Source organism: Aythya ferina (assembly GCF_964211825.1).
Source record: "Aythya ferina genome assembly, chromosome: 1".
NCBI classification, from domain to species: Eukaryota; Metazoa; Chordata; class Aves; order Anseriformes; family Anatidae; genus Aythya; species Aythya ferina.
The window spans coordinates 158,634,777-158,658,611 of NC_140296.1; the positions used below are offsets into that span (position 1 = coordinate 158,634,777).

The following is a 23,835-nucleotide window of genomic DNA, read 5'->3' on the forward strand; positions in this document are numbered from 1 at the left end:
GGAAATAAATAAATATTTTCATAATGGTACCATTAAGTAAACATACTTAAATCCCACTAGAGTCTTATCTATTACCTCACACACCAGCACATTAATGTCTGAAGAAATACCAGATGTGAAAAACAGAGTGGAAGTTAAATGATCACCCTTTTGCCTATTAAAAAAGAATATCCCACTTAGTATTCCCCTATGGCTGAAATATGTGTTTTTATGGTACCATTTTCACACAGGGCTCTGTGAAATGTTATCGATCTATGCATCTTGGAATGCTCACACATCTGTGCTCTTTCTCAGAAAACTTTCTGGTAAGGTACAGATTCTCAAGCCACCATGTCTACAGAAGCATATGTTAAGCTAGAATAGGACCAAACTTGGAAGCCTCTACAGGGCTTACTTGCAGATGGATGAAATTTTTGGTGCATCGTCAGGGTACAGAAGTCTGACTTCATATTTAATAGCACTGGAGGATATTAAGTATTATTTGTCATAAAACCCTGTACTTCAGTGCTTGAAGTTTTTCCTTTTAAGGTTTCTTTCTCTGAGATCAATATTATGTTAGCTCCCATTGTAGATCTTCTGAATCACAGAGAAAATAGGCTATGTTACTGGGCTTGGGGGCTAAGGTTAGGTTTGTAGTGGGTACTAAGTCTACTAAAGAGACGTTGTATATAGAGCTGGTATTCACAAGTCAAGGTGGGGATTTGAAAGCTAGAGAAGTCTGAGAAAACTTAAGAGAATAAATGAAAGATTTTATTTATTTATTTATTTATTTTTATGGTAACAAACTCAAACGGGTCAATCTGGTGAGACATATTTTGTGACATGATCACAAATGAGTCATAGAGATGGAGCAAAAAAGAAAAAGTGCTAAAAGAACATTTTACTATCTAGCAAACAAGGTCAGACAAGATTAAATGGCCAAAAGTTACTAACTTTTACTAACTCTTAATTTTCACTGACTTAGTTTTGTAAGTAATTATGCATTTTTTCTCATTCCAAGTTTTCCCATGCATATTTTATGAAAGCAGAGTGGAAAGATCTTTGCCTTAGAAGATGGCACAGTCTGTTGACATCAATACAGAGATCAGCAGAGTGAATGATGAGTCTACAATGAAGTTTTGTCTATTTGATGTATTCACTAAGGTTGCTTACATCTGGATTAAGCAATAGCACTTTCCTATCACGTGTGAAAAGCTGTTTCTTTAAAAGTAGAGGCAGAGCTGCAGAGAGGATCTTGAATTGCTGGTCCATGCCCGTACAAAGCATGACTGAGTTTGGCACACAAGGAAGGTGCTGTGTCACTTGAGGAACACTGCCAACAAAGAGTGCCAAAGCAAGATATTCTACTGTTATTTGCAAATGCACTCTCTTGCTGCATCTCCCAAAGTTCTCTAGTAAGGTTTTCTGTTTAGATGGCCTTAGTCTACCTTTATAATTGGTAAATATGCCCAAGAGTGCCCATGATTATCAGGCCAACAGTCATGGAAAGCACCCACACTATTTACATTTTCTTATCTTTTAAAACAGGTAAGACACCCTTCTTCAGCTAGATTGCCTGGAGGAAATGGGTCCTGGACCCAGCAATTGCCAGGGCTGGGAATCATAGGATACAGTGTGAGTTGGCCTTGGCCAAAACTGTGCCAAGAACTATTTGAATTATTTACAAATATAGTTTACAGTCCAATTTCATCTGAGAATTCAGAAAAGAAATAAAAGCAATGAGGCTGAAGATGAAAAAAAATCTAGGAAAAGTGAGGAAGCTTTAGCAGGATGCCTCCCATAAAACATATAAGAAACGTTAGTAAAATTTACGTGAACTTAACTATACTACTGAAAAGGTACTCAGAAAAAAATATTTCTGACCCAGTACTCCCTGTGTATGTATCGTGTTTCCAGTGAGACAAGAGGGGTGGGAGACACGGATTTTCTACTGATTTTCCCCAAAACTTAGTTTTTGGCTCAGGTCAAAATGCAGTTGAATGAATCAAAGATCAGTCATCATTTGTATTTTTGTGTTGTCATTTCCAGAGCATTCCTTCTAAAAACAGCTTTTCAGAAATTTGTTTATTTGGATAAAGTGCTAAGGTAGCTTATATAGTCAAAAATTAAGTCAGGCATTTGAGGCTTACTGGTTGAATAAAAGGTTGGAAAAATAGCCAAAAACATAAACTTCTTACTTGCTCATTTGTTCTTGTGTCAGCCACTTGTTGCCTCAAAAATCTGAATCATTTACCCTGAAGAGTTAAAGCATGTCTATATTAAATACCCAGTGCATGCATAGACCCAGAGGGGACTTCTCACAAAGTGAACAGATGCTGCTCTGAAGGTGTTACAAGTGTGTGGGAGAGCTGCAAAGGTGATTTTGCCTGGAGAGATAATGAACATTTTGGTGAGTTAGAGATGCTAACAGTAGTAGGGCAGTGCTACTGGAGGCTGGAAGTCGCTAGTGGTACCTGAAGTACACTGAGCTGCTAGAAGCTCTTGTGCCTGAGTCTCTACTTCAGGTCACCAAGGAGGTATGGGAGGCCACGAGTCATTACAAAGGGCAAGTTCTCATGTCACCACCAAAGCACTCTGTTCATCAGATCTGTTCATAAAATCATATCTTACCCTTTAGTTACAACGCACAGACTTCTCTCTGACTTTTAAAATGGGACCTCTGAGACAGATGCAAGTCTTCTGCTTTTGCACACTGTGAATAGTTGTGAATAGTTTTATACTGCACAGAAAAGATTTAAGACCAAAACTAGGAAAGAAGCCCATCTGCCAGCCTAGAGGCTCCAAAACCCTGGAGAGATCTAGCTGAAATCATCAGCACTCAGACCCAGCTCCCCCCACTGACCAGTCCTCAGAGAAGAAATTTTAGGCCTCTGCTTGCTCACTTTCCTCTCAACACTGACTACATCATCCTTGTGGGTCACTCATGGAAATGAAAATAAACAGAGTCCATGGCAACTCCCCCCAATCATTCAGTGTCTGCTTTCTGCATTGCAAATGGTGTGTTATACAGCTGTCCTGCCATAGCTGTCTTTTCCAGTTCTGAATGCTTTATCACTGCATCTTTTCTTTCGCACTCGACCAAAATTTACTTCCAACTGATAAATCTCAAAAAAGATTTTCTGGGATTTAACACCTCCTCAAGAGTGAGCTTTGGAGAAATCTACTGCTGACAGAAAGACAGAGATACTCCAGTGCAATTTCATGGGGACATTTGAGCAGATCACCACCTGTATTCCACATTTGGTTACTCACTCTTCTCTTTTTTAAGCCAAAGAATTGTGTAATCATGCACGTCTGTGCAAATATAGCATGGAAAGAGCTCACAGTAGTCTGTGTCAGCTCTCTCTCTCCTCCTTGTGGTTTTGGCTGGAATGGAGTCTGATGAAGGACACATTCAGCTTCAGATAGAAGAGGTCTATCCAACAGTTTTGCATGGAAAGTCTGTACTGTCCTTGGGCTTTCAATCGTCTAGCTAGATACACACCTCATTTTGTTTTCACTTCCAAACCAAAAATAGTTGTGGAGGTCACACGAGTGTCTTCTGTTCTTTTCTTCACAGCCGCAAAGACATGGTGGACAAAAAAAATAATAATATTATGGGTGTCTCAATGACTCATTATGAAGAAGTACAGAAACCTATCCAAAAAAACTTAGGATTAGTTTACTTTAACAATTTATCATCTAGAGTTTATGCATCTGTAAGCAGTCCTGTGTGATGGGGAATAGGGAGGAGGAGGGTGGTATAATGTTCATGAATGAGTGCACCTACAAGGAGGTACATGTAGAAAGCTATTTTTCCAATATGGAAAGAAAAGTCCTGGAAAATTCCATTCATAGTACATGCAAGTGACTGTGGGCAGAACTGATGCAGAAGTATATTCTCTTAACTTAGGATGCTGGTATTTGTAAGGGAAGATGAACTTCCAGAAGCTGTTTGTTTGTTTGTTTGTTGTTGTTTCATTGGTTGGTTTGGTTGTTTGTTTGTTTTCTGGGGACTGGAAATGTTCCTTCTTCTGTAGTCTGAAGGTCCAGAAAGACTTCTAGGGTGTTTGTGGAGGAATGGATTATCCCTAGGACCTCTGCAGTACTGTGACTGGTGACTCATAAGCCGCAAATCTCCGAACATCAACGGCAAGCATTGGGTGAGTTTGACAGAAGTTCATACAACCACCCACATTCTTAAATCAGGAGACACTTGATTACTTTAAACATTAAATCTGAATAGCTGAAATGAATCAATCAAGCTGTTTTTGCTCTTGAAGCCCCTAATGGCTTATCTCCATTCAATCCAAACTTTTGCCACTTCATCATGCTTTCATTTCCATCAATATCCACTAAACTGATGGAAAATTTTCAAGCCAGAATTTTCAGTTTTCTCCTAGCCTCATCCTTGGGAAGAGTGTCCAGTGATTATACATAAATCTAAATCATTTTCCTTCCTCCTCAAAGCCTGCCTCTGCTTCAAAACCAGTTCAAGTATTGTGAATGATTGTGTTTGCTGAGGCCACCACATATCACATTACCAGGCAAGGTAACCTTATTTCACTCCTATAAAATAATTTATATTTTTATCTTGACTATAAATGTATCAGTGTGGGGACTTTCTTTTTGCTCAGTGTGTGATGTGCCCTACATTGCCTGGTCCAGGACATGGCTTTAAGGCAACAAAGAAAAAGAAATAACTATAAAGAAAAGTGTGAGTGTGCACATGTGAGAGTAGGGGAGTCCCACATTTGTTGAGTGAAGAGCAGTAAAATATATAAAAATAGCAAAATATGCTAATTTAATTTTAATTTAGTTTATTTATTTATTTATTTTTATCTGTCAGATAAAGAAACTATCTGAAGTTCAATTTTTTTTCCATTTTCCCAGTGTTTGTCAATGCCTTGCAAACAGTAGAAAAAAGGATAAAGATTTTATTTTTCCTCTTTCAGGTATAATAAAATTGCTCTCCAACAAGTAAGAACCTAAAATTTACTTCAGTTTCTTCCCTAGAAGGCAGCTCATTAAGCTTCCTGACAGCAGAAAGCAGTCTGTTAAATGTTGCTCAACAGCATGCCAGAGCTTCAAAGAGATAGCACTTTCCTTCTCAGAGGGGCCTTATTCTTAAAGTATGCACTCATAAAAAATGAGGATTTAACACAATGAACTTCTGAAGCTTTAGAGTTAATTTGAGCTAGAAAACGTAAATAAAATCTATCTGCTACATTTTGCAATCAGTTGATCAGTACACTCACCATTGAGATCATGTTTAAAGCTTCTATTTTTATCAGGCAATGACCAGAGGCACCCTGTGTGCTGAAGTTAGAGAACAATAATCCCATAATGGGTTTCCTTGCATCTATTAACTTAAAAGTAAAAATAAATAAATAAACAATAAAACAATCCACATCATGAACGAAAACACAAACTCCAGGCTGACTAATGAATGGATGCACAGAAACTCATCTGTTAACAATATTACCTTAAAAACCAACAGGTTCAATGCATGTGAAAACATGTAGGAAACATGTAGGAAGGATCATACACCAGCAGAGCTATTAAAATTAGAAAAACAACAAAAAACAACAACAACAACAACAACAAAAAACAACCAAAAAAAAAAAAAAAACTTGTGCTTCTAACAGAGGTATTTTTGAACTACGATAAAAAAAAAAAAAAAAAAAAAAAAAAAGAGAGAGAAAGAAAAAAAAAGATTACATTGGCTATAATAGAACTTTGCTATCAGATCTCATCTCTGCTGATACATTATATCATCTCCTGTACGTATGACATGGAGCAAAACCAGATCCAAAACATTAATCCAAACTTTGGGAAACTTAGCTGGAGATGCAGACCTTTCAATTTCACCACTTCTAATTGTCTAATTGTTTGTTTTTCAGGTTCTGGCTTTAGTTTTTACTATCTGAGACAAGAAAGTCTGATTTCTACTAAGTCCCTATCCCAGGCTATTAAGCCTGCCCTAGAGCAGTGATTGAAGACCACTAAGCTAATTCACTCTGCCTTCCCCTTCAGCCTTCTGCTTGATCTGATGTACTCTCATTTTCCTTCACTTGCTTTATTCTCATCTGCTTCTTACCACAGGAAAAGATTTATGGTTGTCTTACAGAACTGTATTTACATGACCAGTGCAACCTTTATAGTGACATCCTGAAACTTCCCTCTAGGCAGTAAATTCAGGTATGAGTCATTATGTACGATCTGAGGGGCCATCCTAACTCATCCCTCCATTTCTCTTCCTTTTTCATGTTTGTCAGCTGAACAGTACAAATGGTCCATCAAATCATTCCCTTGTTTTGGTCTACTCTTTGCCAAATATCAAGGCATAAACTTTGATTGTGCCTACGGTTCCAAAGTTGTCCAAATCTTTTTCCATACAATAACTACAGAAGACTTTGAAGCAGACCTTCCTGAATTTTCTCAAAGGACAAAAGATACAAACTCTCTGTGAACTACTCACACACTGACAGATTTGCCAGACATCTTTCTTTCATACCTGTTCTGAAAGCTGAACAAAATACCACAGCTTTCCAAACACGCCCGAAATGGCACCTCTTTGAGACTCAGATATCTGAAACAGCTTCTGCAACTGGAACTGTAATAAAACACCACCAAGGGGGTTGTGTCAATAAGGCATTTTGACTCTCAGAAGCACCATGCTATTTTTCAGTCAAGGTCAAGCAAAGAAATTAAGGAATCTATTAAAAAAAATGATAAAAATTCCATCTTTCTGGAGAATACCATGAGAAGTTATGGGGAAGCTGTAAGCAAGTCATTTCAACTAATCATTTTGTTTAGGTCAGAGCCTTTATTCTCTTTTTCAGTGACATTTTCTAAGAGCTACAGTTGGATTTGTAATGCCATACATTGTTGTTCTTTTCTTTGAAGTTTGGGTAAAAACTTTCAGCAGTTTTCCATCACTCTGGTTTTAACCTTACATTGTCTTTTCTTGAACAAAACATTAATTTTGCAGAACATGATTCATTTTCCCTTTTGCAAGAGTAAGTAAAGTGTTAGTGCCAAACAAAAGGTGATGAAAGGTCTGCCTCCAGATGGCATTGTAAAAACTGTAAGTTTTGCTTTCTTGAAGACAAGCTCAGTTTGCCAAATTCACCAGCTGTACCTGATGAAGTGCTGTTGTACCAGTTTTCTAGAACTGGTAGGTTGTTCCAGGGTAGAAAGGATATATTTATCCTTCCTTACTTGTTTCAGTCTGATTGTCTGTTCATCCAACTAATGAAAACATGCATGGTATTTCTCATGAAATGTGTAATAAATACAACACTTCGCTGGCCCAGAGAAGCATCATGTGCTTTTTTGTGTACCATATTCTACCAAATCTTCACATTATACTGTTTTTGGAGACTGGTAAATTCAGGACACTCTTTGAACATGCTTGACACCATCTCATACTTGTGCATGCCATATCCTTTTTAAGCATTTGTGATACAACTTTTAGGAGATTGTTTCTAATGAGCCACACAAACGTGAGTTAAAGAATATGTAACTCCTGCTTATGTTAAGAGAGCCAATAGGCTACCTGTTTCCCTGGACTATTTTCATGACCTCTGTCTGTGTGTCAGGGCGAGGTAGCTTTGTTCTAAATCTCTTAAGAAATCAGTTACCTCTGTTCCCAGGTCAATTTTAGATGTGATGTTCGTGTATATCTTGATGCAAATTGTTCCAACCTGTTCAGATGGGAAATCTGGGTTGGACAATAACCTGAATCTTTAGTACAGAAACTTCAGGTAACAAGACAAGCAAATATAAGAAATATGACAGATCATTTGTTTGGTCTGGCAAATACACCTAACAGGTTTTTTTTTTTTTTTTTTTGTATTTCTTCTATATGCTTCTGTTAGACTTAGACTTCCTCAGTCCACGGTAGCTTCAGCTTCTCAAGTGATAACTACTGTGAAAGAATTTCTGTAAGTACATTCATCTTTTAACAATACCTGTGCAAATTTGCTTTGAGCAGCACTGCTTAAAGGTAAAGCCATCAAGTAAGAAATTGGTTCCACTGTGTCTTGGTTCATGTAACAGGCTGTAAAGAATAAATGAGAGGGAGGTGGTGTTAGTGTCTCCTTGGATGGAGATCCCACTGATTTCCTTGCCAATGCTTTGGTCTTGCCAGTTACACTGCACCACAGGCATATAAAATTATAGCCAATCTCTGGAGCTACTTCTGTGTTACCAAATCCATCGCTACACCTTTGGAAATATGAAGATGTCATTAAAATATATAAATATATATCAACAGAAAATTATCTACAATATCCATCCAACTCTGACAAGAGAATTTGAATGTTTTTGTATTAAAGGTACATAATGAACTGAACATACCCAATACAGGCAGATGGAAAATTAATGAATAACAAAGCATACGTGTACATATTCTTAAGGTGGTCTTGAAGTCTCTCCAACATAAAATGAACTTCCCAGGAGTGAATTCTATCTTTTTCTCATCTGTGAATAGCATACCCAGGCACTAAATCAAGTCCAATTTTCCAGTTTGTGATGGTCAGAGCTTTAAAGAATTTGACTTCAACTCTTTTTGTTTCTGTTCTAAGCTTGGGGGCAACATTTCAGTCATCATGAATTTCGACTTAATTTCTATCTTCTTTTCAACAAAAACTTATTGATTTCCAAGAATTATATTATGGCTGCAGTCCAAAGGTATGACTCCTGTGTGGCAAAGATACTTGTAAAACTCTTGAGCAAGAAATTCAAGGTTCAGTAGGAAATCCCCTCTTCAACAGTTTTCTTCCTCCTATAATAATGTCATTTTACAGGTATACAAGCAAACTACAGACAATATGGAAACCAAGTCCTCTGCAGGATACTTTTCACTTGGAAAATTATTCTCTCTATATATGTTTAAAATATTAGTTGAAAATGATAAAGTAATTATTTTGACTTGGTACCATATACCATATACATGACCATATATACATGGTATGTCACAGTTCATTTATCTCAGTGACAGATACACCTTTAGCAGACTCTAAGAACTGGAAATGGAATTAAAACAAACAAACAACAACAACAACAAACATATCATCTGTATTTAAGTGCTCATGTGGCTCTCAGACTAAAATACTGTATTTTCTTTTCAGCTGGTGAATCCTATCTTCTCCTGATTTAAATAATATAATTTTCTTACTATGCCATTATACAATTTGCCTCAGCTTCTGTGCACAAGTTACAGTTCTTCTTCACATCAATCCAGGCCAAATGCAATGGTTGGTCAGTGGTAGAGCTACACAAATTAAATGAACTATAAGAAATGTATTGTGATGTGGGGAACACAGAACAGGGGAAAGGAAAGCATGAGATCAAGGAAATGCTATGTTTGGTGAAGTGTAGCATGTAGAGGAATGTTATGTCATGGATCTCATTTAATGTAGAAGTTCAAATGAAGTATGTCAACATTTGAGAGGTTCATGCTAAGTAACTTTCCTAAGCCAATGGATTCATTTCATTGTGAAAACAATATGGATCAACTTCATGGATTGTTGGAAAGACTAACACACTACAGGATGGATATTCTGGGAGACAGTTAATTGGTGGTTTTCTTACTGACTGAGTCCCTTCCTCCCTTTCCAATGGCACAGAATATTAATTTCACTGTGACTTTCCTTTCTTCATCTTCCTTCTTTTTTATCTTTAATTAATTGTGTTGATTTTTCAATTCACTCACATACAATTTTCACAGCATCTTGCAATTCTAGGGAGTGCAACAAAGACTTTGCACAGATAGCATGTGGGCTATGATATTTCCCATCGCGTCATGCCTGCTGGAACATGCAGCTGGTCATGCCCCATGGATTGTATTTCCTCTTGCAGATGTCATATCTCTTCCATTTCCCCAAGGCAGTGATGATTCACGATGATTTATTTTGACTCCTAAATTTTACTTTTCCCCTGTCTCCCACTGCTGCTTAAACCCCCTCAGTTCCATGGCTTGAAATTCATTTACGTCCATTATGATTAAGATTTATGGAAGCAGATTTCATTCCTTCATATATAACTTTTCTCTAACCAAGAACACAGAGCAAGCTTTAATAATGATGGCTTACACTTTCTTCTCTAGAAAGCAAATCTGGGCTTCTTTTCTGCTGTTCTCTAAAAAATATATGCAGAAATGGACACACAGTCTAAAGGCATGGGGATTTGGGGTAAAACAGACAATGTTTAAGACCAATATAAAAATAAAATATTTACTTTTTCACATTAACAATTAAACACATCAAGGTATTCATATTAAATTTAGATTATTTGAAATCTCTAATTACAAAATAACATAGTTATACTGACATGGCCAATGAGTGATATTTATAAACAGAATGTTCTTCCAGTTGTAGAAAAGTTAAGATCTCTGAGTCTTTTGTGATTCATAGGTGAATTTTGAAGAAGAAGCTGTTTACAGCCAAAAAGAATTAACTGTGATCTGCTATATGGAGTTAGTAACAACAGGGCCTACTTGCAAATGCTTCTGTTTGGTTGAAATATTTCCATTTCATTTTCAGGTCTGTCACCAATATCTCTTTAGCTAACCATGGATGCTGCTACAGAAACTGATGTAAAACTAGTAGAGCTAAAGTGAATTTATGCTGCTGCAACTGAAAAATATAATGGAGTCCTTGATGCCTGTGACCTGGACTGAAATGATGAAACAAAGCCACCCTGTAATTTCAGCCTTGAAAGGTGGATTTAAAGCTGGTACTACCATCTAGCGGGCAAAGGAAGAATTTGATATTACAAAAACAAATTGCCAGAATCCTGAGAAACAAAGTACTATATTGAAACAGGAAATATAAGGGAAATATATACCCGTTAAATGATTATAATATTTATACTATTTCAAATTAATGTGAAAAATATACTTAGTGGAAAAAAATAGGAAAAAAGTTAAAGAATTTTGAATAATTATTTTCATTACTGGTAGCACACCAGCTAAATATGATTGCTCTATAGACTCTTTCTCATAATTTGTCAAGACCTATGTTCTAGCCCTTTAACTCTTTTAGGTTTGGACTGTCCTGTACCTTTGCATAGACTCATTTAACTTTGGTTTACATTCCTCCTTCTTTTCCCTAATCTGCATCATATTTAACATTACCTCATTCTTACATCAAGAAGAAGCACAGCAGGTTTGAGTTTTCAAATTTATATAGAATATTTTGTATATCAACTTCTGGTTTACCTATTTTATATTGCCTCACTTTGGGGCACCTTGGGGCTCTTGGATATGTACAGTATGTTACTTTTAAGAACTACCCTAAATCCTTACAGTATGGACTGCTCAGTACACTATGTACTGTAAAATGGGATGGTAAAATGTTATTTCCAATTCTTTATCTCATTCCTTGTATAACTTCGGGTGATTACATTTATCAGATTGTCCTTCCCTTTCCCTGTCTGTGAAAACTGATTAATTTTTTGTCTCTTCTGAAAAGTCAAGAGTTTTGATAAAAATTTCACAAAGTAACTTCCATTTTCCAATTTCTTCTGCTTTTGTTCCTTTGTAAAATACATTTATGTTTATGCATACAAATCACTATATAAAAATAATATTATTCAATAACTAGAATGCTGTTACCATAGCTTATTCTTCACTTCTAAATGTGGGATAGCGTCTCTCAAGCAAATGTGATTGCAATGTTTCATGTACATTTCTGTGTGCTGGCCAATACTCTCTGATCTTTCATTTCTGTCTTGCTGATGGTGAGTCATAAAATTACAGTTATCTCAAAGGGACTATAATATTTTTGCAGGATGATTTGAGTGGTAAGTAGTAATATATGAGTGATACACTTCCTGGGCCAAATTCTTAGCCCCTGTGTTTATCTCAGATAAAACTAGGACAATCTACAAGGTCTAAGGATCATCCTCTTCTTCTCTGTTCTTCCAGAGAGTTTCTGCAGTGTGTTGTTAGCAATGAACATATAGCATATGCTCCTCTGGTTTATGGTACTCCTTGGCAGCTCTGAAATATAATCAGTTATGGTCAATGGCACATGGGACTGACAAGAGCAAAATTATTTGACAGGATGCTACTGCAGAAGTTGCTGAAAGAACTGTGAATATCTGGATTGTTGCTATTATATAGTATTTGGCAACAACAAGAAGAAGGCCGACGCAATTTGCCCTATAGTGAGCTTACAAGCTATTCACCTACTTTTACCTAATGGCAACTCCAGCTCCACTCCAACTCCAGCTTTAAAATGTAAAAGTTTAATAAAAGACAAAATCACTGTGTGGCAACTCTCTGTGCTGAAATGCAAATTTTATTTCAGTTAGAGTAGGTTCTGCAGACTCCAACTTCACAGTGCTACTTCAGCAGGGACTGTAGAAATAAATCAATAAACAGTAGTCTTGGCCTCAAATAATTCTTCATTTAAAAGGTAATATAAGCCTCTAATAGAAGATTTTTCACACATTGTGTATAAACTATCCTAGAAAATGCGTATTCTGGTAATAACCTGTTATTTACCTTCTCATACCACATCCAGGACTTCAAAATAACATTCTTTTACTGCTGTGTGTTTCTTTCAGGGGAGAGCAAGGGTGACATCAAGTGGTCTGTTAAGTTATCTGTACCAATGGACTTAGCTTTCACTCAAGTGAGATCTCTCTGACACTTTGGAGACATATCATGATGTCTGTTGAAGCTGAGATCAAATTGAGACTGCATAATTTCTCACATTAGTCTTTCACACTGTATCTTTTAATAAATCATTTCCATTTCCCCATAGACTTAGATTCAGAATTAGCAAACAGAGAGAGTTCGTAAACAACAGAAGGCTAAATGAATATTCTGAAAACTGTCTTTTCTTCGGAATAATAATGCTCCTTCCCAAATGCAGTAGCTTCTCTAGGGAGGATGTTCAAGGTAGAACTGTCAATGATCAAAGCTGTTTTTGGATGTGTATATTACTATATTACCCTACATTAGCAGGGCTTCCCCTCCCAGTTTTGCAACTTAGAAAAAAAAAAAAAAAAAAGTATTGTTTTCTTTCTTTTCTTCAGTTTCCTACTGTTTTTGTGTATTTTGATATCAGGGCAAGAATTATGTATAAGTATGAAACACACAGTGAATCTCTCAGAACTTATATCAGCCTAAATCACTTAATTTATGTCTTCCTAACAATACATAATATTGTATTATAGAAGGGAACTTCCTCAGTCATTCCATATTCACAGAACTGCTAGAACTAGAGGCACTGTACTGGCAAGTAAATATATATTTGAAACTCATTAGCTACATCTATCCAGCATTTTACTTGGGGAACAGAAGTAATCTTAACATTTCTCCTGACCTGCCTGCCTTCCAGCCTTGTTCATGCCTCAGGGGTAGCCCACAGCATACCAAAGACTGTTCAAACTTATATTACGGCATAGACAACTGCCATACATGTGGGGTCTTGTCTGTCTGCAGGGCATCTTCCAGCTACCTGTTGGGCTGTGTTTGGGAGTGCTCCAGCTGTACTTCTTAATGATCCACAAAAGACAGAGTAGGTAACACACAAGGAGGCAGACTGCTCAGCATTAAGTAATTTTCAAAAATGAAACTTAGGCCTAAAATCTGGGGGTTAAATGGGAGCTGGCTTTCAATGAGACCTAATACAGCCCCATCCAAACATTACAACTACCAAAACTACTGCTGTTACCTTCAACCTTAGGGGAGAAATAAATAAGAAAAAATTGGCTTTTATTTCTTAAACAATTTTTGAAAAATGTACAGTGATGCTATGATAGGAAAATTAAAAATATATACATCTTTGCAAGTAAGTTAATAAGTTACTCAAGGAAAATGGAAAAAAAAATGAGGTATATTAGTTCATTCAAAAATTTCTGCTTATATCCTTAGTTCTATAATTTCAGGATAAAAGTTTCTGTGACAAGTGGATTGACACTACCTCTCCTCAATGTAATTACTGATCCATGAATATTTAAGTTTGTACATTCATTCAGTAATAATCTGGTCTGCATTTGCTTTATCAAAATGTCTTTTGGGGTCATATGACAACTTCTGATGTCAGGGTTGACAAAACCCGATTTTAATAAAACCAACTCTCCAATACAAAAAATGATTTTGCATCTTCGTGTACAATTTCTGCCTGCTGGTGGTATTCTGCCAAAACTAATTATCATCCAGATCAACAAATGTTATTTGTTTCCAGATTAGTTGGTATCCCTAGCCCTGATTCATACAGGTAGGACACCAATAAAGTGAGGAAGATTCAGAGAGTGAAGCAGCATCTTTTGTTCAGCTTTTCATTAGAATGAAAAGACGGGCCCTTCTTCAGACTAAACTTAGAGTAATGGTTTAGGCATCCTATGAACAGAAGCAAAAAAAAATAAATAAATAAAATCATGCGTGACTGCGGATAAGCCTGCACTGTAAACATTCAGGAGCATTCTTCTCTGCAAGAAGGAGTTACTTGGGGTTGTCAGAAGGTGCCCATCTTGAGCTGATGATTTAGAGCACTGACCTCATCTTTGCCCTGCACACAAAGATGAACAGAGGAATGAGCATGCCTCCTCTGTTTGCACAGCATTTCACTGCCTGGCTCTCCTGGTCAGCAGGATGGAGACCTGGGCTACACTCCTTTTTGATGCCTGAAGGTCTATCTCAAAGGCAGCAGACAGACACTGTAGAAAAAGGATATTCTGAGTTACAGAGGACAGATAGGGCAGCTGCCTCTGCTCACAAGGGTTTTACGTTTAGTGCTCAATAGAGCTTGGGCAGAAGTCATCACCCCCATCCTTGTCCCCAGGCGATAGACTTATGCTTTCTCTGCCCTAATAATTACTTAATTATTGCCACATGGAAAAGTTTCAACAGATGGTCTGGAGCTGAATAAATTGTATTCCTGCAGGCCAAGGATTCAGCAAAATTTGGACCCCACACCCGAGTGGGCCCTCTAGCAGCTGAGCCTACAGAGCTGGCAGCAAGCCCTGAGCTTTTCACCAGATAATGCAGCCTGTCAGTGTTTTCTGTGAGCGCCTGTCAAGAGTGTAGATAAAGAGGCACATGGACCTGGGCAGCAGCTGAGCATGCAGTTTTAGGATATAAGTTTTAGACCTAGCAATGAGGTAAGACATTGGCACTTGTGTTCTTTTATTGCCTAATTGGTTATGGCTAAGGCATGGACCTAGTTATAGCTTAATTGATAGCATCTGCATAACTTCATTATAACAATTAATATGAAAGGCTTGTTTCATATCTGATCCTGTGATTATTTTCCCTCACTCCACCCATGCTCTTCCCTTCCTTTCTTCTTCTCCCCAGTTTTGTTTGTGGTCATTCACAGCCTTGCTGCCCCTTTCCTGAGTCTGGGGTTTACAGCAATATTTTGGGCTGTGGAATAATGCTGTCTACTGATGTAATATTTCTTTCTATCTGTTTGCTTTGTTTGTTTGTAACAGAACTATCTGAACAATGCAGGAAGTTGATTAATAGCTTTTAAATCCTGGGAGGACACTGTGATCAGCTGGTTGTATTGAACATGCTAAAGATTCTCACCTGATGCTTTCTACAGAGAAATGCACAGACAAGGGTACATCATGTCCATCATGTCCTCAGCAGCGATGCAGGAATACCACAAAGATCCAAAGGGGCAAATGAGGCTATGGGAGGGCAGCCCAAGCTGTCAGAATAATACCATGTGGTAGTTCAGATAGGACTGACTTAAATATAACAGATCAAGAGCAATTTCTGAGAAAGGAAATGAAATTAATCTTACATGCAGTGATAGTGATCACATTAAAGAAACAGATTGAGTGCCCATTGTGCTTTTTAAATATGCTTGATTTCAGCAGTGAGCTGGGGGAAGGCTGGGGAGAAAAATTTCATATGGAAACTTGCTGGAAAAAAAAATAAATCATCATGTTCTGTCTCTGTTGGAGTCATAAAAGTTACACAAGGTACAAGTGAAATCAACTCAGCATCACTGGGTAAGCACTATCGAATGGCTAGGGACTGAATTTATATAATGCATCCAAGGGAAAAGAAGCTTATTTTTAGCTGACTGTGTGTAACAAATAGGCCTGGGAGCCAAGACTGAAATATGACAAAACAGCATTACTCTAAAAAGAGAAATGTAATAAATTCAAAAATAAAAAATCAAATATTGAGCAATGAGAAGAAACTCAGGACCAACTATACAGAGCAGGAAGTCTTGATGCTTTCCAAATAGGGAAGAGGAAAGAGAGGGGGAGAATGAAGGGGGGGATGCTAAGACATGGGGACCAAGAGCACCCTGTGCTGCCTCCTCCCTGGTCCCCACCACCCCAGCCCTGGGCTCCCCCAGAGACCTACTGGCTCCAGCAGGAACAGCAGAATGCAAACATGTCTGCACCAAAAGGCCCACTTCTACCAACATTCTCCCTCCACAGGAAATTAATGAAGCATAAGCTTCCAGGAGCTGTTATCAGTTCAAACTCTCATGTTAATAAGAAACTTAGTTTTGGTTGTTGTTTCTGTGTACCCTTTCCAAACAGCCATAGATCAAGGAGAGAGAATTCATCCAGATGCTCTTGTGTAGCAAAATAAAACATGAGACACTTCTGACTTTATCAATCCTGTAACAACAACAAAGTTGACAGATGAGCTTCAGACTCACAAAGCTTTTGAAAGCAAGAAAATAAATCCAGTAGGGTTAGCCCAACATATATCAAGTCTAAAGCAATCATGTGAAATGTGCTTTTTCACATTATAGATTTCACTGGAACTTCTTTTCATATTCTGCTTAGAGCTACCCACGTAAGTAATGCATTAATTAGCTAGAGATTCATGTATATATACATGTATGTATATTATCATTGCCTATGTATTCTATGTAAATTGTCTATGGCATACAGCTTGACTCTTGTCTTTGATCTTCTGATAATCTCAAAGTGTGTGGATTTCATCAGGCCAAATAATTTTTATCTCTGCTGGGAGTACTTTTGGCAAGTTTTCCATCAGTAGGAAATGAGCTGGAAAACTGTGGTGAAACTTCAAAGCAGCAGCTTAAGGTGATCATTCACTTCATGAATTTCTGACTCTGTCTGCTGTTTAACAACATACTGAGTTTTTCTTCCCTCATGCAGTTTGAATAGGAAACTATGAATGGGATGAAAGATCCTGTCAGTTTGGAACATGGAGTATTTTCCAAATTATAAATATAGTAAGGGAAGCTTTAGAGACTTAAAAGCAGTCTTAGCAGTGTATTTGTTTGTACAAATAAATGGACTGTAAATCTTTTTACACCTCAAAGTCATATTTCCTGGGGTGGGAGTTGTGTTCATTTGTTTGATTGCTTTCTTTTTTTAGCACATGCTCTGGTAATGCCTTTGGGTATCATAGAAAGGCTTGGGTTGGAAGGGACTCCAAGGATCGATCACCTGGTTCCAACCCCCTGCCATGGGCAGGGACACCTCCCACCAGCCCAGGCTGCCCAAAGCCCCAACCAGCCTGGCCTTGAGCACCTCCAGGGATGGGGCATCCACAGCTTCTCTGGCTATACGCCTTACATGGCTACAATAAATTAGGGACACTGTGAATTTTTCTGAAACTCCTATCAGGAAGGGGACTGTTCTAGCCAGAAGGCACAAAGGCAATCTTTTCCAGGTCTTAAATTCAAAAGTAAGGCAAAACATAAGTAGATGTATTGAGGGAGGATGATAAGAAGTCTTACCATCAAGTTTCTACCATGAAAAGTCTCCTGGATTCAGAGATGAATGTTTGGGGAGAATTTAACTATGTCTTCTCTTGGAGTAACTGGTCCACTTATTGATTTTTGACTCATTAATTGGGGTTTTGCAAACAGTTTCACGTGCCAGTCATGGCCAGAATATACTTGACTTTTTGGACATTTTTTGCAATTACATTTCTCTTTTGCTTAGTGTAATAATTATTCTTTAAATAGGTTGCTTCCTTCCCAGAAACAACACTCACTTCACAGCAAAACATTACTAAAAGTCACAGAAAGAAGACAGCATTTACATAATTATTGTTTCAATTTTTGGCTAAACACCTACAAAGCAACACAGCATGGTCTGAACTAATTAGTTGCCACAGAATATGTAATGTATAATCCTATCTTGAGTGAGAGTAAAAACTAAAGCAAGCTTTGAAAATTACTAGTTTAGGAAAAAAACCCTATATCAATTTGAACAGTTCTAACATTTGTTCCCTTGATGATGGTAATTTTGAAAGAATAACAAAGAGATGACTAAAACTCTGGGAGAGCATTTATTTTTTCAGAGTGCTGGAAGAACATGGGATCTATTGACCTGGAATGGCAGCAAGAACAACAAACAAGTCCAACGACAGTGCCCCTGGCAGTGGCTAAAAGCTGATGTTTCAGGGGCAGGGGGGAGGACAGAAGCTTGCCAGACCCACAGCACCAATGGCAATAAGGGATAGATTTGGGCTCCAGCTCAGATGTTACAGCTGCTTCTTCCATATGGTACAGCATGATACCTCACAACCCACATCAGGTTCTGTGCCCTGCTTCTGTCTAAAGTCATCCACAAATGGAAGAAGCATACACCCAGGGATCTGATCACCCTCATCTTCCTTTCATAAAAGGATGCATGAAAGCATTGAGGAAGCAGGGAATAGATGCAAAGCAGGTTAGTTATTCTCTAGTTGAAAGAAAGAGAGGTAAGATCAGCTTTCCAAAGCAGAATCCACTTCTGCATGCCCTAAGCGAAGGAGGACAGAGGGGATATGCAGCAGATACACCTGTAGGTATCCTCTGTAATGGAAAAAAGTTATCCGAAGTTGCTGTAAACAAGAACATACCCAAATTTCATTCCCAGTCCTTAAGGTAGAACACATTATTACACACTCTAAAACAGGGAGAGTTAGATGCTGACCAGATTGGCTGCTGTGTTCAAATCTGTGGGCTGTGTATCAGAGATGGGGATCGAACATGTATCTTTAGATTTCCTCAAATGCCCTCCCTGGCCCTCTTCCCCTTGCCCTCCAAATAACCTTTTTTTTTTTTTTTTTTTTTTCAGGTTCAAATGTGGCACAGAATAGAGGAAAATAACTGCCCTGTTACTATCGCTCTGTTTCTACTACCAAAATGTCTGAATGATCCCAAGCATCCATCTTTTCTTTTGTTAGATGCTTATCAGTAATGCTTCTACCATTTGGGGCTGTTCATAGGCAGGGACAACCTGCAAGACAATTAAAATGAACCCAATTTGGTGAGAAAAAGCTCAAATATAAATTCCCTGCTGAATATGCACTTAAAAAAACAAAAACAAAAACAAACAAACAAAAAAACACGTTATCTATCTTCCAAGGCCTAGGATGTGGCTACTAACAAGGTCTCATGCTGAGTTGGCTCAGGATATGGACAAGGAAAGAGCCATTGAATTACTGCTTTGAAACTCCATCTTACCAGGAACTCCATTAGAGAAACCACTTTCACTCTACTGGTATTTTAAAGACAAACCATTGTGCGCTTGCATCAATATATATATATATATATCCACAAAGGTAAGTCGGGCTTACTCATCTCTTATTGCTCAACCAGGAACACCAATTAGGTGAGTTTGTCCTTAGATGACTGAAAATGCATTTTTGCCTGTGCAACCAGTTGCTATACTTCCATGGCAAAAATAAAACAAGCACAGAGTGTCACATCAGTTTAGAAATCAGTTTAAAAAATTTATGACACATTAATGTTTATGTGAACTTGAATTCCTTTTAAAAATGGCTTGGAAAAAAAAAAAAAAAAAAAAAAGAAGAAGAAAAACAGCTTCTAGAACATTCAGTAGCACATCAAGTTATGTATTCTAAGCCTTGGAGCTTAAATGTTTTTAGCGTTTATGGCAGCTCTGGGGTTCCAGTCCTCATACTGAGCTAGCTATTAATATGCGACAGAAAGCATCTGTGATCTACTCAGAGGGTTCAAGCCCCAAAGCATCCAGAAAGCCTGTGCATAACCCCTCACTCACATGGCCGATCGACCACACCACGCGTAAGTCAACATGATGTACACACTCTGATGTGACAGCAAAATATACTGCACTCTATGTATGAGTTGATCTTAATTAGAAGAATGAGGTTCTTTCACATGGCAATTTTCTTTTAGAAAAAGGCATACGGCTTGGAGAGACATTAATGTTACCATCAGTCATCATAAAACACAGAGGCAAGATCTACTTTAAGGCTAGTGGATATGAAGTTCACGTTAGAAATGGGATTACACTACTGCTAATGGGAACATGATTGCTGTTCTAACTTCCCCCTAACCCAGACTAAGGCATCATTATGAATTTAACTATTGACAGTGAGAATAACAGCCCAAGCTTCTGTTGGAAAATGCCTGCCCCATTCCTTTGACATCCATCCAGGCTTCCAAGTATCCATCTGAGCCCATAGGCAAATACGGCGGTACGGGACTATGGCCAAGCAGCTGGCCCCAAGTCAGGCTGTAACAGACCGTTCTGAATCACACAGCCACCATCACGCCCATGAGTGTTTCTCCACCCTGCTTTGTTGTTTGGTTTGGTTTTCTGGACAATTGGATCAAAGCTGTCTAACTGGAAAGAAATTTAATTCACTTCAGTCATCATTGGAATATGTCTGGTTTAAACTTGATTTTGAGGAGAGCATATATTCACCACTTTGGTCTTTGAGTAATATGATTATTGTTTTTTACCTGTTGTGGTGTTGGTGCCTGCTATTTAGCAGCTTCCACCTGTTGGTGCAGTTTCTGCAATTAAGATGTTAAGCTGATAAGCAGGGAAAATTATGTAAATGGTGTCTAGGAGAACTCTAACTGGATGAAAAAAAAAAATGAAAGAAAAATGTGTTATGACAATACCTGGCAGAAATAAGCACCTTTTAAGAAGAAAAGCGCATCTCCCTTTGCAAGCTTGTCTCAGCTCTGCATGGGAGAACAGGCTGCACTCTGATGCTCTGCCCAAGGAAAGCCTGGGCAAGGTCTGCAGCACAGCCCATGAAGTGGCTCCTCATGCTCCCCCTTGGTATCAAAGGAGCCCTCAAGTCTCACTCCTTGCTTCCACAAAAACACATCACATGGTTTCTGCTATTTTCACCTGTTCCAGTCTGCCTCAATGCACAAGCAGAGCCTTTGGGGTGTAGAGTATTAGAAACTGCACTAAAACAGTTTATAACTCAAAACATATTGGAATTAAAAGAGAAAAAAATCATAATCTTGATTCTGAGTGATCAGAAAGGAAATTGGGGTGCTGCCACCTATGTGTTTGGTCTGGCCTCTGTTTGAGCCTGAAGCAATGGCATTTTCAAAGAAACATGCAGAGCAATTCCAAATAGTACAGTAGATCATTTTAATGTCCACAGCTGTACACTGCACCAGGCTGCATCTTGTCCTAGTGACAATCCACATGAGTCCAGTTCTGATATTATAGTCTTGCAAATGCCTTTTTCTCCAAATGGATTGCTCAGCAGTAACAATTATTCAGAGAAAAGTGGCAGACAGGGTCAGGCAGCAGCAGAATGAAAAGTGAAAACTTGAAAGATGCTAGATGAATATTTATGCAGAGCAATCTTCACTCTCACATTATGGTGCATAATGGGATCAGCAAAGCTAACGGAATTCACGCTGCGTGCACTTCCTCTGTGAGAACTTAGTTTAATCTGCACATAAGACTGACAACCCGTGAACACAGAGAAAATGTTCAATGGCATGTAAAAACTTCACTGAAATAATGTTTCTGACTATATCAATGTTCTGGCAATGACAGAATAAACATTTTTTTTTTTTCCAGGCAGATTTTAAATCCACGGGCCACTTTTTTGAAATTACATCCAAACATTGTTGCAGCAGACTTTGTTCTTTTGTTTCGCTGCTGGTTCGGTATGTCCTACTGGCAACTGAAAAGCATCCATGGGGATGGAGTAATGAGGACCAGGATTTCAGCCCAGCCTGACACTGACCATCACTTAAGGGCTGATGACTACAAGGAGCAGCCGGGCCAATTCTGCTCTGATATTGCAAGGTTTGTCAGGGAATACTTCTCACTACAAAATGAATGGCTGTTGGCTGACAGCCTGTATTATTTTGCAAGATTTTCCTCTCAAGGTGTCCAAAATTTGATCTCAGCACACACTGTCAGCGAAATCCTTTCCTGCACTGTAGGGCCAGCACAAGACCTGTGGCTCAGTTTACTCCTTTGGAGGGCTGCAGGTTCACTCCACACACGTCTGCATTTCAACCCTTCTTTCTATTTTTGTAAGCAGGATGCTACGAAGCCCAAACAGCCATCTATAGTTATGCAAGGACCCCCCAAAAAATTTGCCACCTGTGTCTACACACCCAAATATTTAGATGGCCAACTAACCTCTTAAAATTTGTATCAGGGTCTTAAAAACTTGCTGAGCAAGCCCTGTAGCCCTGTTTTTGTTTGTTTGTTTGTTTGTTTGTTTTCCTGGGCATTTTTGGAATACATTGACTTACTCTTTTAAACCTTTGCCTAAATATTGGAAGAACAGTTTTCTTTATCATATTTTAGTCTTTCCTTTTCTAACTTGGGGGTGCTTCTTCACCCCTGCACTTCACTGCACACTGCAGCACATGCCTAATCCCACTGAATTAATGGGTAGATGAAAATGCTTTACAGAATGTTGGAACTGTGTGAGAACTTGGAAAAAATGCAGTTCAGGTTATCTGGAATATTTCAACCTTCCAAAATAATCAATGTATGTATTGTTTAGGAGTTTATGTCGAGTCTTGTTTCTCAGTAAATTTTAATTATTAGTGGCCAACAACCTATCAGAAGTACATCTGGTACAGCCAGGTACACTATGTGCCTTTATTAGACCAGTGGCTTTGAAATAAGCCTAAAAAACAGAGTATAGCCGACATTTATAATCCCATTTTGCTCTTTTGCCGATTTGTCGGGGACGCTGTGAACCACCATGCAATCAATACACGCAGTAATTTCGGGCGGGCAGCAGTCAGTTTGCACTCAGCACCTGCGCAGGGCGCTTGGAGGCCGCAGAAAGCCAGGCTGGAAGGCCACAGCCCTTGCCGGGGCTCTGACTCCGACTCAAGTGCCGTTTTGTAGCCGAGTACTTCTCGTTTCAGCACCTGCCTGAGCCGGCACCGGGTGCTGTTGTTCCTCCCCTCCCCACAGCGGGTGTCTGGAGGCCTCCTCCCCGCCGCCCCCCCCAACACGGCCGCCGCGGCCCCGCTCTTTGTTCAAGCCAAAAATAGACGGCGGCGCCTGACAACGGCCTTCCGATTGGCTGCCGCCGGCGAGCCGCCAGCCAATGGGAGGCGAGCGGGCTCCGCCGCTGCTCCCGCCGGCCTCTGGGGGCCGCTGCCTGCCCGCCCGGCGCGAGGCGGCCGCCGCCGCCCGCCCTTTCCGCCAGGGGGCGCCCGCGCTTCGCTGCCTCGCGCCCTGAGGGGCCGCGGCTCCGCAGCCCCCTCAGAGCGCCCCCGCGGGCTGCCAAGGGCGGCTGCTGCTGCTCGGCCCTTGCAGCGTTTCTGCCCCTACTCGTGTCTGTAAAACAGCCCAGCTCTGTGTGGCTTCGGCCCCTTCGCAGGAATCTCGGAGTGGTTTGGGTTGGAAGGGGCCCTAACCATCACCCAGTCCATCGCCCTGCTGTGGGCAGGGACACCTCCCGCTAGGTCAGGCTGCCCGCAGTCCCACCCCACCTGGCACGTCCAGCTGTTTTCATACATTTTATAGATGCTAGAGGCATTTCACAGAATTCTCCGTGTACTGTAGTACCCCAGGTGACACATTTCATGAACTGGGGAAACACCAGGCAGCTGGAAGGACCAAAAGGGAGTAGAAATGTCATTTTTCTATGAAATTACCAAGAACCGGTGT

The 23,835-nt window shown here is 39.2% G+C and overlaps 1 long non-coding RNA gene across 1 annotated transcript; it reads left to right on the forward strand.

Moving 5' to 3' along the window:
• Nucleotides 1-14,896: 14,896 nt before the first annotated feature.
• On the forward strand, nucleotides 14,897-22,567 carry LOC311436690. Its single transcript, XR_014693031.1, has 4 exons — nucleotides 14,897-15,102; nucleotides 19,018-19,209; nucleotides 19,309-19,504; nucleotides 21,766-22,567. It is a non-coding gene; the product is annotated as an uncharacterized lncRNA (long non-coding RNA).
• The last annotated feature ends 1,268 nt before the right edge of the window (nucleotides 22,568-23,835 follow it).